The sequence below is a fragment of the Rhinopithecus bieti genome, unplaced genomic scaffold, assembly GCF_001698545.2.
Source record: "Rhinopithecus bieti isolate Rb0 unplaced genomic scaffold, ASM169854v2 scaffold_24469, whole genome shotgun sequence".
NCBI classification, from domain to species: Eukaryota; Metazoa; Chordata; class Mammalia; order Primates; family Cercopithecidae; genus Rhinopithecus; species Rhinopithecus bieti.
Genome location: NW_016811248.1, coordinates 347,223 through 362,022, shown reverse-complemented (window position 1 = coordinate 362,022; position 14,800 = coordinate 347,223).

Genomic DNA, 14,800 nt, shown 5'->3' with positions numbered 1-14,800 from the left:
ATGACAACTCTAGTTCTAGAAATGCTCACCTTTTTTGGCACTAAAATCCGATTCCCTGGAATGCAGTGCTCTGCTGGTTTTCTCGAATGCCATGCATCGTGCTGGGGCTGCCAGCCTTTGGGCGCTGACTCTGTGCCAGGGGCCGCTGCAGGCTACACTCATTCCATTTGGGCTTTGCGATGACCCAGCACAGATGAAGAAACTGAGGCTCTGAGAGGTTGTGGGGGATGTGAGGCCTGGATCAGGGCAGGTGTGGAGACAAGGGGCTGGGGGCTGGAGGAAGAGAGGGCCGGGGAGGTGACTTACATATAGGCACCAGGGGATGAGAGTGTCACTCATTCATTCATCCTGCATTCACTCATGCAGCAAACACTCACTAAGGACCTCCTGAGTACCAAGTGCTCACTGGGTGCTGCTAAGTACTAAGCACTCACTGGGTACCCCCGAGTACTTAGTGCTCACCAGGTACCCCCTGAGTACTGACTGGGCACTCACCGGGCACCGCCTGAGTACTGAGTGCTCACTGGGTACCCCCTGAGTACTGAGCACTCACTGGGTACCCCCTGAGTACTGAGCACTCACTGGGTATCCCCTGAGTACTGACTGAGTGCTCGCTGGGTACTGCCTGAGTACTGAGTGCTCACTGGGTACCCCCTGAGTACTGAGCACTCACTGAGTATCCCCTGAGTACTGACTGAGCACTCACTGTGTACCCCCTGAGTACTGAGTGCTCACTGGGCACCCCTTGAGTACTGAGCACTTACTGGGTATCCCCTGAATACTTCGCACTCACCAGGCACTTGCTGTGTGCTGAGAACCAGCCCCCACAATGCAGAGGATGTGGCCCCGTCCTCAGGGCACTCAGTCTCCGTGGGTGGCATCTGACTAAACAAATCTGGCTGTGCCGTCTGGCTGTTCCGAGCATGGAACTTTTAGGAAGGTGGAGTGAGTCACTTGACCTGGAGAATGAGATCAGGGAGAATTCTCAGGACAGGCACAAGTCCATTTTCAGAGGGATTTGAGAACACCTGTGGCCTCAAAGGAGGCCAGAGCAGGAGGTGGAAGTTGAGCATGTACAGCAGCAGAGGAGGGACCAGAGGCTGGAAAAATGGCAACTCATCCAGAATCTTCTACTGATGCCCTTGCCGCCAGTCCCAGGCCCTACCAGAGACTCTCCCTGGGCCCAGGCTGACTACTGACCATCTCCCTGTGTCCTGAGGCCCAAGGACACAGCCTGACCTCCATCGTCACGTCCACAGCCCACAGCCCCAACACCTGGTGGGGACTCGGGGACACACTTGAGCCTGGCAGCCCCCATGAAGGCCCCCTCCAAGGCCCCCTTGAGGACGTGGAAATCCTTGCACAGCCACCATCAAGCCTCTCCCCAGCTCCAGTGCTGGTGGAGATCACACGAGTCCTTTGTCAGCGTGACTGGAAAGTGAACTGGTCAGGTTGCCCCAGCCTCATTTCAGAGGACTCTGGTGAAAGAAGAACCCCCCAGTGGCTGTGATGCGTGGGCTGCAATTGCATCCCTATTGTGTGCCAGCAAAGGAGGAGGCCGGTGCAGTTGGTACAAGGGTCTTGAGGCTGAGTGGCAGGAAGTGCAGTACTAGCTATGCCACTGCATCCCACCCATTGGAACACACTGCACAGAGCAGACCTTTCATAATTTTTAAAAAAATGATTGCCTTTCTAGAGTGGTGAGATGAGGTACCTGAGTTCACAGAATGTCCACGGCCTCACCAGCAGGCACTCAGCTGCCGGCTCAGCCCCAGCTCAGTCCTGACTGCCTACGGCTAGCCACCCTGCTCTTCAGCACAAACGGGAGCAGCTGCCATCACAGCTTTGCCCAGATGCGGATGTGAGCCACCTTGAATTAACATCGGGTTGGTCTGCGGCCTGAACCAGCTGTCAGTTGTCCTGGGCTCTGTGCTGATGCTTCCCTGACCAGCATCCACAGGGACAAGGTGGGGGGGGCGGCGAGAGGCAGGCCAGGTGAGCAGAAACCGGACTGTACCCCCAGTGGAAGCCACAGCTCAGAACCTTCACCCCTCTCTCATCTGAAAAATGGGGAGCATCCTGCCTGCTCCCGAGCGATGTGAGGGGCAGGATGTCATCAGTTTTGGGGGTAGAGCTGGGACTGCCCGACTGCAAGCTTCTAGGACTGTCAGCTCAGAGACCAGCAGGGCGGGAGGAATCGCTCGATGACATCAGCAAGTGCAGTGAGGAGCAGACTGGAAGGGAGGGTTTATTCCAAAAGAACCCTGTGTCCCACTGTGTGTCTCCAGCCCCTCCCTTGCATTGTACGGTGAGCACCTGTACACGCACCGCCCAGGTGAAGGATGAAGCACCCACCCAGCCCAGGAGTGACCCTCCCCGTGCCCTCCCTGACCTCTGACCCTGCCCCCTGCCCCCTGTGCTCAGCTCTGGCCTCTGAGCAATGACAGCCACGGAGCCTCACTCTTGGGACCCTCCTCGCTGCTCCTCGGAGCAGAGGAGGTGGGGCCAGGATCTGTCCCCAGTGCCTTGGCCACCTGCATGCTGCCTGGCAAATCTCCTGTCTCTGCTGACTTTTCTCAGTGCTGTTCATTCGCTGTGTTCCGTAAACATTTATAGGACGACAATCCCAGCCCATGTCCTGGGCCCCCAAGGATGGGAGGGTCTCCCTCCACCCCTGCTGGGTTTGAGGGAAGGAGCCCACCACCAAGTTCCCCGGGCAGAATGAACAGGGCACCCTGAGCAGGTGCTGCAGAGGTGAGGGCCACAGCTGGCTTCTCCTGCACCTCGGGCCAGGAGCCAGGGTGGGCTCCGGAGCCAGACTGACTCCAGCCGAAGTCCAGCCCCACCCCTGCAGGCACAGCCCAGGGAGTCAGCCCCAGTCCTGGCTTCCTTATCCACCCTACGGTGACCACAGCTGCTGAAATCTCACTGCGTGGCCACTGCCCTCACTGATCTGCTTCCTACCCAAGCCTTTGGGGATGCTGACCACGTGTGTGGCACTGGTCGTGGGCAGCATAGTCCCACGTGGAGTGCAGAGACAGTGGCAGGGGCAGCAGCTGGTGCCGAGGTACAGAGAAGCCTGGGAGCATTTGGGGCCGCTCCTCTGGCAGCTGGACACGCCTCCTGGCCAGCCCAGGGACAATAATTAAGAATCAGGTTTCCATCAAAAGGCTGTATTGCTGAGAGGGGTTATAAATCAAGATGACATTTTTATCACAGAGCAAAAATTAATTATTTAGCATGGGACATGTTTATGCTCTCTTAACTGCCAGCAGGGTGGCTTGACTCGGAGTGGCCAGACGGTTCCAGCACTGCAGGAATGGCTGCAGGAACGGCCCTCTCAGGGCTCTTGGTGCAAAGGGGAAACTGAGGCCCAGAGAGGGGAAGGGGCCTGTCTAGGGTCTCACTGCCATTCATAGCAACTCTTCCGGCCCTGGAGCTCTCTGCCGACTGTGCTGAAAGCCAGGTCCACCCAACCCCATCCACGAGGGACACATGCATTGTGCAGGCAGCAAAGCCAGTGGGTGGGTGGTGGTGGGGGTGCCGCTTGGTTTGGGGGAGGCCCCAGCCCTGTGCTCCACACCTGCGCCTGTGCCAGCCACAATGTGGCCATCCCTTTCTCTCCTTCGTCCCCACGGCCCCGCAGAAAGCCCAGCCAGCTGTGTCCTGCTGTGGGGCCCATCAGGAAGGGGCAGCCACGGCTCCCTCCAGCTGGCTCAGATCTGGCATTTCCCAGGAATGGGAGGTGGGCCTTGGGGGTGCGGGCCCGACGCGGGGTATTCAACGTCTCCTGGAGGACCGTGGGTCCCCATCCCATGAGCTTCCAGCCCTCCTTCCTCCAGGAACTCTGGCCTCCTTCTCCCAGCCACCCCTGCCCTGGCTGCAGAAACACTTGGAGCGTGGAGATGAATTCCTGTGTGAGTCACAGACTCAGGCCCCTGGTGGCTAACTGCAGAGGGAGCCCACCTGAGCATCATCCTGTGGTCGGAGGGACCCCAGGACCCTCTGAAAGGGGGATGGGAGGGGTCCCAGCACCTGCTGCTCGCTGAGTTATTCACTGGTAGGTGCTGTCAGAGTTCTCAGAGCCACCGGGGAGCAGAGTGGACGAGGGTCTCACTGCCAGCAGGACAGGCAGGTGAGCAGACGCTCTAGATGGGGACGCTGTCGCCCCCTGAATGGCTCCTCTGGCTCTCCGACGGTCCATCCCTTCCTCTCCTGCCCTTTCCTCTCCTGTGCCCATCCATTCCCAGCCTGACCCTGGGCTCTGAGCCTGTGTGTGGCCAGCCACAGGGCCATGGAGTACAGTGGGAACCAGGCGTAAGTTCCCCCTGAGGGGCTGCTGGGCTGGGTTTGGGGCCAGCAAAGATGTGGCAGGGTGACCAGGCTAGGGCCACTGAGGAGGTTTGGGGGGAAGGGCTGGTCTTTGGGCAGAAAGAGTGACAAGGACTCACTTGCCAGTGAGTCTGAGCTGCAGGATCCCCGACCTGGGTGAAGGTGGGGAGACCTGCATCCTGAGCGGGGCCCCAGCCCATCTTCCGCCTGGAAGCTTGTGTCCTCATCTGTTAAATGGGGGGTCACCCCTCCCTCATGGACACATTGTGGGTGTGGCCCATACAGTGGCCATGGACAGCTTCTGTGGGTGGGGGCCCTGAACCAGGCCGTGGGAGATGCTGGCTGACTAGCTTCCCATTCCCCGCATGCCAGGAGGAGGAAGCAGAGCTTCCAGAGGCCCAGGGCTCTGGGATGCAGCTGGCCTAGGGGTTCACAGAGCATGGCACCGGCCCCACAGCTGCTCTTGCCTGTAAGTAGGTACTGTGGGCAGCCTCTTAGGCCTGATCGTGGGCCCTGTCCCTTTCCACCAGCCCCGTCCACAACCCCCAGACTCTCCACCCTTCACCCCACACTCAGGCCTCCCTAGGGACGAGGAAGCTGGGGCCACCCCTCAGCACTGCCCCCACAACTGAACCCCAGGGCCCCTCAGGAAGACCCTCCACTTCCAGGAACAAGAAATGAAACCCCATGGGCAGCTCCACGAAAGGACAGCTGCAGGCTCCGGTGAGTCTGACATTCACACAGAGCAGACAGGAGGGAAGGCCCAGGGCTCCATGCATGCAGGAAGGGCAGCACCCTGCAGGGGGCAGCCAGGTGGGAGGCCACGGTCCTGCTCCTCAGGCTTGCTGGGTGCTGCGGGGCAGAGGTGGGAGCTCAGGCTTCAGAGAGAGGTGGGGAGGTTCAGATGCCAGCACCTCCACTGCTGTGAAGGGATCCAAGGGGGTCACTGTGCTGGGTGGACCCAGGCAGGTCACTGGTCTCTCTGGGGCTGGGTCTCCTTCTCCACAAATGCAGGTTATCACAGTGCTCTGCAACCTGAGAGTCAGAAGAGGATGGGACAACCTAGCGCAGCACCCGGTACAGAAGAGGATGGGATAACCCAGCGCAGCACCCGGTACAGAAGAGGACAGAGACAACCTAGCGCAGCACCTGGTACAGAAGAGGATGGGATAACCTAGTGCAGCATCTGGTACAGAAGAGGATGGGACAACCTAGCACAGCACCCGGTACAGAAGAGGACAGGGACAACCTAGTGCAGCACCTGGTACAGAAGAGGATGGGACAACCCAGTGCAGCACCCAGTACAGAAGAGGATGGGATAACCTAGCACAGCACCCAGTACAGAAGAGGACAGGATAACCCAGCACAGCACCTGGTACAGAAGAGGATGGGATAATCCAGCGCAGTATCCGGTACAGAAGAGGACGGGACAACCCAGCACAGCACCCAGTACAGAAGAGGATGGGATAACCTAGCGCAGCACCCAGTACAGAAGAGGACAGAGACAACCTAGCACAGCACCCAGTACAGAAGAGGATGGGATAACCTAGTGCAGCACCTGGTACAGAAGAGGACAGGATAGCCTAGCACAGCACCCGGTACAGAAGAGGACAGGATAGCCTAGCACAGCACCCGGTACAGAAGAGGATAGGATAATCTAGCACAGCACCCGGTACAGAAGAAGATGGGGACAACCTAGCACAGCACCCAGTACAGAAGAGGACGGGACAACCTAGCACAGCACCCAGTACAGAACAGGATGGGACAACCTAGCACAGCACCCGGTACAGAAGAGGATGGGACAACCTAGCACAGCACCCGGTACAGAAGAGGATGGGATAACCTAGCACAGTACCCAGTACAGAAGAGGATGGGATAACCTAACGCAGCACCCAGTACAGAAGAGGACAGAGACAACCTAGCACAGCACCCAGTACAGAAGATGACGGGGACAACCTAGCACAGCACCCAGTACAGGGTGAGGTCCACAGATGCTGACTGTGGCCAGCAACCATGCCCCTGGCACCCCCAGCCCCCAGGCAGAGCAGCAAGGAAACAGGGCCACAGGCAGGGCTCTTGATCGTCGTCATGAGTGGCATCCTCGCCTCCTGTGGTGGGGGTAGGGTGGGACATGCGGCAGCAAGAGCATAGGCCTGGGATTGCAGTTCTGCAGTGTGGCCACAGCAGGCAGACGGGCAGGCACAAGAGGGAGTAAGGTGGACTGACCGGGTCAGCGGGGCCTGAGTGCCCAGCAGAATGGACTTTATCTGGAAGTCAGAGGTGGGATGTAGTCAGGTCTGATCTTCAGAAAGGCCACCCTGGCCAAGGGCGGGGACAGATCAGAGGGGGAATACGAGTAGGGAGGAGGGAGTGGAGGGGAGGCCTGGGGTGGGCAGAGGTCAGTGGTCAGGAGGGGAGAGCCAAAGCGGCTGTAAGGGTGCAACCTGGAGGGTTGTGTGGAAGAAGTGCCATTTCCACCCTTGACTTTTGGGAGTCCTTGCCTTGTTCATTGCTGCCCCAAAGATGGGGGCCATGGTGGGCATGCAGGTGGGCAGAAGAGGCGGGGCCTGCCACCCACCAGGGCAGAGCAGACCACAGCTCCGGAACTGCACAGCTTTGAAGCTCCCTGTCCCTGGTGAGAGGGGCAAGTGGGACCCCTCTCCAAAGATGAGAAAACTGAGGCTCAGACCATCTCTGCCTCCCCAAAGTGGGGCTTCTGGAAGCCAGCATGGGAGCAGCCAGGCAGAATCTGCACACGGCGTGGCCTTGCCCTGTGGCTGGAAGTCCCCGAGTCAGTTTCTTCATCTTTAAAATGAGGTCACATCCTCACCTCCCTCCCTCCCTCCCGGGTGTCGGGGGTGTGATTGGAGGGTACAAACTGCACCCAGAGAGTGCCCTGCACCCAGGCAGTGGATGCCACCCACCTGGTGTCTACCGTGATGGATGCCAGCTGGCCTTTTCAAGTGACTTCAGACTCGAAAAGTGGCCTTTTCGAGTGACTGGCCTTTTCAAGTGACTTGAAGGGAAGACAGAACACCTGCGTTTGCCTGGCGCTCTGGTGTCTGAAGGCCCTGGCAGGGCCCAGGGCTCCCTGCCGTACGGACAGTCATGGGGGTGCTGAGATGGGCCCCTCACCATGTCGCAGAGGCCCCAGTTACAATCAGGTATTAATATTTCCAACACAGATATTTACAGACCTCTCCAGAGACTGCACTGATGGACTATTGGTGATCACGTTCAGCTAAAAAGAGTATATTGATCCAGGGGAAAAAAGAGGTCACTTCTTTTTAAACCCAAACCTATAAAACACTGAAATCCATCAACCCCCAGTTCCCAGGCTGCAGAGTGACATCGAACCTTGGCTGCGGTCTCCCTGGCCTGGTCAATACAGCTCCATTAGGGGCCACTTGCCTCATCCCCACCCAGGCCCTGTCCAACCCTGTGGCTGTCCAGATTAATATGTACCCCAGCTCTTTAATTCTCTGTCCATTAGTCTCACATTGCCAGCTGACCAGCTTGGCTATTGATCTTGAGGAAGGCCCGCTCAGAGGGTCCAGGCCCTGCGAGGTCAGTGGGGGACACTGTGACAGCTTTTGCCAGCCCGAGGGCAGAAGCTGCAAAGTTTCCGGGAGTCCATCCTTCTGTGCACAGAATCTGGTGCCTCCAGAGCTGGCTGCAGGAAGGCCGAGGGGCCTCACACATGAGCCGGACCGAGGTCCTCCAGGCCCGTGTTACTCACCGTAGCTCGGAGACACCGGCGGGCCCCAGGCTGCACCATCCAGGGCCTGGGTCTCACCTTGGGACATGGGGGCCCAGGAGGGGCTGGGGGCTCAGTACGTTGGGCATCTTCTCATGCCAGGCACCAGACAGGCCCCTGGTCCCTGCCCCCTTTTCCGCTTGAGAGGCTGAAATTTCCGAGCATTTATGTCCCCATGAAGGTCACCCGACTGGTAAGTGAGCGAGGAGGGTTTCACTCCCCCCGCCAGCCTGTACGCTTCCCACCTCATGATGAACAGAACAAGAGAGGTGCAAAAGACAGGGCGAGGCCGCCAGAGATGGGCGGGCACCAGGGGCGAGGCCACCAGAGACGGGCACCCACACTGCACCAGGTGCCGCCCAGCAGGGCTCAGTGGAGAGGCGGGGCCAAGGGAGCCACGCAGCTGCTGTGTGGGGAAGATGATGAGGCTGCACACAGAGGAGCCCGGACCCGCTCTGGGAGCGAGAGGGGGCACGATGGTGCCTCTCAGGGGCTTCTAGCCTGGGTGTGAGGCAGAGGACAGCCTGGATGGAGGAAGGAGACCTCAGGACTGGCCAGGGCCATCCAGGGGAGACATGGCAGAGTCCAGACCACGGTCGTCCAGGGGAGACATGGTGGTGCCCAGACCAGAGCCTGGGGCCAGTGAGGGTGGAGCAAAATCGTCCTCAACAACCACGGAGCAGTGGACCTGCCGGTGACCCACAGGGGTGGCAGGTGCCATCCCCACACCCGCCCCCTCCCTGTTCTGCACTTTGCCCCTGATGTTACAAACCCCCAGCCAGCAGGGCAATGTCAGAGGCCATGAGAACTCCTCACGTGCACACATTGGGGCTCCTCTGGGGCTCCTCTAGGAGCAGCAAGAGAGTTGGGAGGAGGCAGTGCGGGAGCCCACAGCCCAGGTGGGACCCAGGCTCAGCCTCCTGCCACTGCCAGAGCAGCCTTGGGCACGTGTACAGAGCTCTCTGAGCCTCAATTGCCTCATCTGTAAAATGGGGATAAGCACACTGACCCCTCCCAGGCAGGGAGGGCTACAAAGAGGCAAACAGACAGCAGGGACCCCACCAGAACTGCTCCCCCAGGCCCTCCACCTGCCCTCTCCACAGATGCTCTGGTGGGAATTTCTTGAAGGCATGGACACTTTGCATTTTTCTCCCAAAATGAAGTGAGTTCTAATCCCTGTGTCATTGTCCAACCGTCTCGAATTTTATCACATTTTCTTACCTGAAAATGATCTCAGCGCCGTGGCGTAGGTTGGAGGAAGCAATGGGGTTGACTGTGAGCAAGGGGGGCTGGCATCTGCAGCTGAAACCACTCCCTGCCCAGCACCCTGCCAGGGTCCAGCCCCCGGCCCCCACCAGGTAAAGGCTTACTGAGAAGTGAACTGAACCCCGAGAAGGAGCAGCAGGAGCTGGGGAGGAGAGGCTGGGCAGGGGGCCTCCACCTGGAGCGTGGACGCTATCTGCCAGCTCTGCCTTGGGGAAGAGGAAGGCACCGTGAGCCGGCACGTAGGCAGCTTGGCTTCCAAGAACACTGCTGTCACCTGTGGGGAGGACGTCCCCGTGGGTGCATAGTGTCCCCCAAACCCGTGTCCACCCAGAGCCTCAGAGTGTGCCCTCATTTGAGCACAGGGTCTTTGTCAATGTAGTTAGTTAGGTCGAGATGAGTTCACTCTGGATCAGGGTGGGCCTAAATCCAATGCCTGGTGTCCTCATGAAAAGAAGAGGGGACACAGGCACACGGGGACACAGAGGGCTGAATGAGCTGCGAGCATGGAGGCAGAGACCACAGGGATGCAGCCACAAGCCAAGGATGACAGAGGACCGCCAGAGCCTGCAGGAGCCGGAGAGAGGCCGGAATGATGCCCCTCCCAGCCGCAGGAGGAGCCTGCCCTGCCCACACCTGGATCTCGGGCTTCCAGCCTCTGGGTCTGTGAAGCAACAACATGCTGTGGTTTGAAGCCCCTGGTTGACGGTCCTTTGCTTTGGCAGCCGCAGGACACTGGTCCTAACCCCAGAGCTTGGGGCCTGCCCTCCCGGCCAGCCGTCTTGAGTGAAACCTAGGAGGGGCTAACCCCACTGCTTACGCTCGGAGCTGTGCCAAGTTCCAGGAGAAAACCAAGTGCAGCAGAGAGGTGACACATCCGCAGCCCCGCGGTGAAGAATCTGTTTAGCCGTTCCTGAAGCCAGCAGGGCCCTGGGAGCCCAGGCATCCCCCAACGAACCCCGCACGGGAGGCCCAGCAGACGCCACGGCCGGTCGCCTTGGGGTGTGAGTTCGCCACGTCCTCGCTCACATCCCTGGGGCTGGTAGAATGCAGGCAGCTTGCAGGGCCGTGCCCCTGCTCTGATCAGCCCAGGAAGATAGCAGCCAGGTTCCCACCACACAAGGTCACCTGGGCCTCGAAAGTGAATCCCAGCAGCGCCAGCCCCAGCCCACTCTGAGGCCAAGGCAGACAAGCACTTGAGAGATGGGTGCCAGCCAAAACATGCCCACTGCCTCAGCGCCTGCTGTCTGCAGCCCCTCAGGCGGGACAAGGTCAAGGCTGACACGGCCAAGGCAGGGACACCCCACCATGCAGAACTCGGCTCTTCAGCAGTCTCACTTATCCAGGGCTCTATTTTAAACTCAGAAGGGGTCAGAAAGGTTTTCTGGGTTGCCAACCTACACGTCTAAAGCTCCTGTGCTAACAGCTACTCAAAGTGCTCATGCAGATCCTGCCACCTGTTACCCCGGGGTTATAGTGACCTGTTTCAGAGCACAGAGTAGGTTAAACCTCTAAATGTGAAGAGGAAGAGGATCTCGCCCAAGATGCAGGTGAAAGAGTAGCCACCGCTTGCCAGCAAAGAAAATGCAGATGGAGGTGCAGGAACCCTGGCGTCTGCCGCCCAGCCCTCCGATGCAGAAACCAGTCTTCCACACACATCGGCAGCCCAGGCACCATCCTCCCCGGGAAGGATTTACCTACAGTTCTAGGCTGGAGGCTGCAGAAATGGAGATGATTCTGGAACATCTCCTGCCCTCAAGGGGTTCTCTGCTTATGTAATAAAACATTTGATGATGGTGTAAGGACTGAGGTACAAATTGGCTGTTGTTTCAAAGGCTTAAACACCGTAGGGCCAGGAGATCAGGGCTCGACAGGCAGCCCCTCCTTGACGTGGTCAAGTGCGTTGCCCCTCTGTGAGGTTTCTGGGACAGCCCTCATCCACTCCTCACTCCAGGGAGTTAAGGGAAGGAGAGAGGCTGACCTTCCCCCAGCAGGCCCAGCCCTGAAGTACTGCCCCCAGCACTCCCATCCCACACCTTGGCACGTGGTCTCCTGGACACACTCAGCTGTAAGGGAGGCTGGGAAATGCAGGCTTTCTTCGGGTGCCTGAGAGCTACAAATCAGAAGTTCTATCGCTGTCAAAGACAAGAGAACAAGTACCGGGGGTGGATCGGAGTTGCTACCACTGCAGTCCTACAAGATGCCAACTAAGGACAGATCTCTCTGGAGGGACACAGATGGCCTAAACCCATGCCTCTCCTCCAGGTTCCTGCCCCCAAGAGCTGCCCTGCTGCCTGGTGCTCAGGGAACTGCGGACTCGAGGTGTGCAGTTGGTGACATCAAGACCTGTGCACATCTGCTCTACCTGCCCCAGCCCAGGGACCTGCAGTAAAGAGGCTGGCTTGGATGAGGTGGTGTGGGTACAGCTGGGGCCCAGAGACTGCACTGGGATGGCAATTGACCAACTCCATCGTGAAAGCGTTTGGGAAATAGATAGCCATGATGGCTTCACGTGGATGTAATCAATGCCACTGAAACATACACTTAAAAATGGTCGCTGGGTGCAGTGGCTCATGCCTGTAATCCCTACTTTGGGAGGCCAAGGCAGTTGGATTACCTGAGGTCAGGAGTTTGAGACCAGCCTGGCCAACATGGCGAAACCTCGTCTCTACTAAAAATACAAAACTTAGCTGGGTGTGGTGGCGGGTGCCTGTAATCCCAGCCACTTGGGAAGCTGAGGCAGGAGAATCGCTTGAACCAGGGAGGTAGAAGCTGCAGTGAGCTTAAATCACACTACTGAACTCCAGCCTGGGTGACAGAGCGAGACCCCGTCTCAAAAGAAAAAAAAAAAGGTGAAAACTGCAAACTATATAGATGTAATCACACACACACACAAGTGTAAAACACCAGTAACACCCGTATGGTTGTCTGGTGGAGGGTACCTACCACCCCAGGAGAGGGCTGCTGGGAAAGGGTGTGGTGGGGTTTGTGGGTGGGGGTCTCTGTCCCTAGGGCGGAGCTGAAGTCATCAGGAGACAGGCAGCAGCTGGTGGCAGGAGGCCTGGGGAAGTGGCTCCAGCACCGGCAGGAGGCTGCAGAGGAGAGCAGGGAGGGGCCAGGGCTCTGAGTGCAACCGTGTGGGCACCAGGCCTGTGGGGGTATCTCCAGACCTTGCCTCATGCTTCCCTCTGGAGCTGGCACTGGCACTCCCATCCCACAGATGAGGAAACTGAGGCTCAGAGAGGCAGAGTGAGTTTGGCAAAGCTCCGCTGGCAGCAGGACTCATTTATTTCCTGGCTCCTCATGGGGCTCTTCCCTCTCCTTACAGCGTATCTGGGTCATCAGCCCAGGAATCCCATGAGGCAGGACAACATCCTCCCAAAACGGAACTCAGTCTCCAAAGGAAGTCTCCTGTCTCCAAAGGAAGTTGTGGGGCCAGAGGAGCCCGGCCTCTCCAGATCTCGCCTGCCCTGGTCCTGCCACAAAGAGGACACTTGCCGGCCAAGCAGGCAGAGGTAGAGACAGAGACCCGCAGGCCAGGAGGAGGAAGAGACAGAGGTCCACAGGCCAGGAGGAGGGAGAGGCGGAAGCCCACAGACCGGGAGGAGGGAGAGATGGAGGCCCACAGACCGGGAGAAGGGAGAGGCAGAGGCCCACAGGCTGGGAGGAGGAAGAGGCCCACAGGCCGGGAGGAGGGAGAGATGGAGGCCCACAGGCCGGGAGGAAGGAGAGATAGAGGTCCACAGACTGGGAGAAGGGAGAGGAAGAGGCCCACAGGCCAGGAAGAGGGAGAGATGGAGGCCCACAGGCCGGGAGGAGGGAGAGATGGAGGCCCACAGGCCGGGAGGAGGGAGAGATGGAGGCCCACAGGCCGGGAGGAGGGAGAGATGGAGGTCCACAGGCCAGGAGGAGGGAGAGGCGGAAGCTTGCAGTCCAGGAGGCTTTTCTCCCGATCTTGGCATCTCCAGATAATGGTGATGATCATGGCTGTTTGCTGCAGAATTCCCGTGTTCCCACCTGGCCGTCCTGAGGACCGAGAATGGGATCGTGAGGAAGGAAGGGAGACTGGGCGGTGTGGAGGGGCTGCTGGGCCGGGAGCAGATTACAGCATCCACTGTGCTCACCTAGGGCTACAGTGGGGGCTGCCCGGTGCTCCACCTGGGCCTCACTTCCAGCGGGAGCCCACGTCCTCCTTACCTGAGAGCACAAATTATCTAATTAGCCTCCTAGAGCCACAGAGCATGGGGCTCTGGGCTTGGCAGTCACTGTTGTGTGCACCTAAATGGCTCAACGTCAAACTTCTTTGACAAATTGAGAACAGAATGTCAGTCAACACTCCCTTTCTCTAGGGAGAACGTAAAGACACCCCCACTTCTCGCTTCTGAACCCCAGCATGTAATTGCCCCTCCCCGCTTCGTAGCACAGCCTTGGGGTCTTCCCCTGACAGACTGCCAGGCAGCTGAAGCCCCCTCACCCAGGATCACCGATGTTTGTAGCCGATGGATCAATAAGTCGCCCGAGGCCCAGGGGAGGCCCGCATCCCTGCTGCCCCTCTCTAGTTGCAGAATTAAAAGGCAAGCTTGTTGTTGGCATTGTAATGAGCTATGTCCCAGGGCTCCTGTTACAAGTTGCTGAGAGCCCGTTCCTCCGTAGGCCGGGGTCAGAGGCCTCTTGCTCCTTCCTGAGATGAGTGGGTCTCAGGATGTGGTGGCAGCTGCCACGGGTCCCCTTCCTTCTGCTGGGGACCAGGGTCTAGACACCCAGGGCATCTGAGCTACAAGAGCCCCCTCACTCCTGGGCTTCACGTACAGATGGGAAACCAAGGCCCAGGTGAGGACAAAAGGTTTGCCCTGAGCCCGTAGCAGGCAGCTGAGTAGTTGTAATATTATTAACTTTTTTCAAAATTCTTAAAATTCCTAAGCTTAGCACATAAAGTCCTTCATGTGGGAACTGTTGCTTTCCAAGCCATCAGGAATCACTAACTACACACACACAGCACACATGTACATATAGCACACAGGTGCACACACACACAGGTACACATGCACACATGGCACACAGGTGTGCACACGCATATACACAGGTACACATACAGCACACAGCACACAGGTGCACACACACATACACACACAGGTACACATGCACACACGGCACACAGGTGCATACACACAAACACACACAGGTACACATGCACACACAGCACACAGGTGCACACACACACAGGTACACATGCATACACAGCACACAGGTGCACACACACACAGGTGCACATGCACACTGCACACAGGTGCACACACACAGATACACACAGGTATACGTGCACACACAGCACACAGGTGCACACACACATACACACACACACAGTGACACATGCACACACAGCACGCAGTTGCACACACATGCACACCCAGGTGCACACACACCCAGGCGCACATGCACACACAGCAC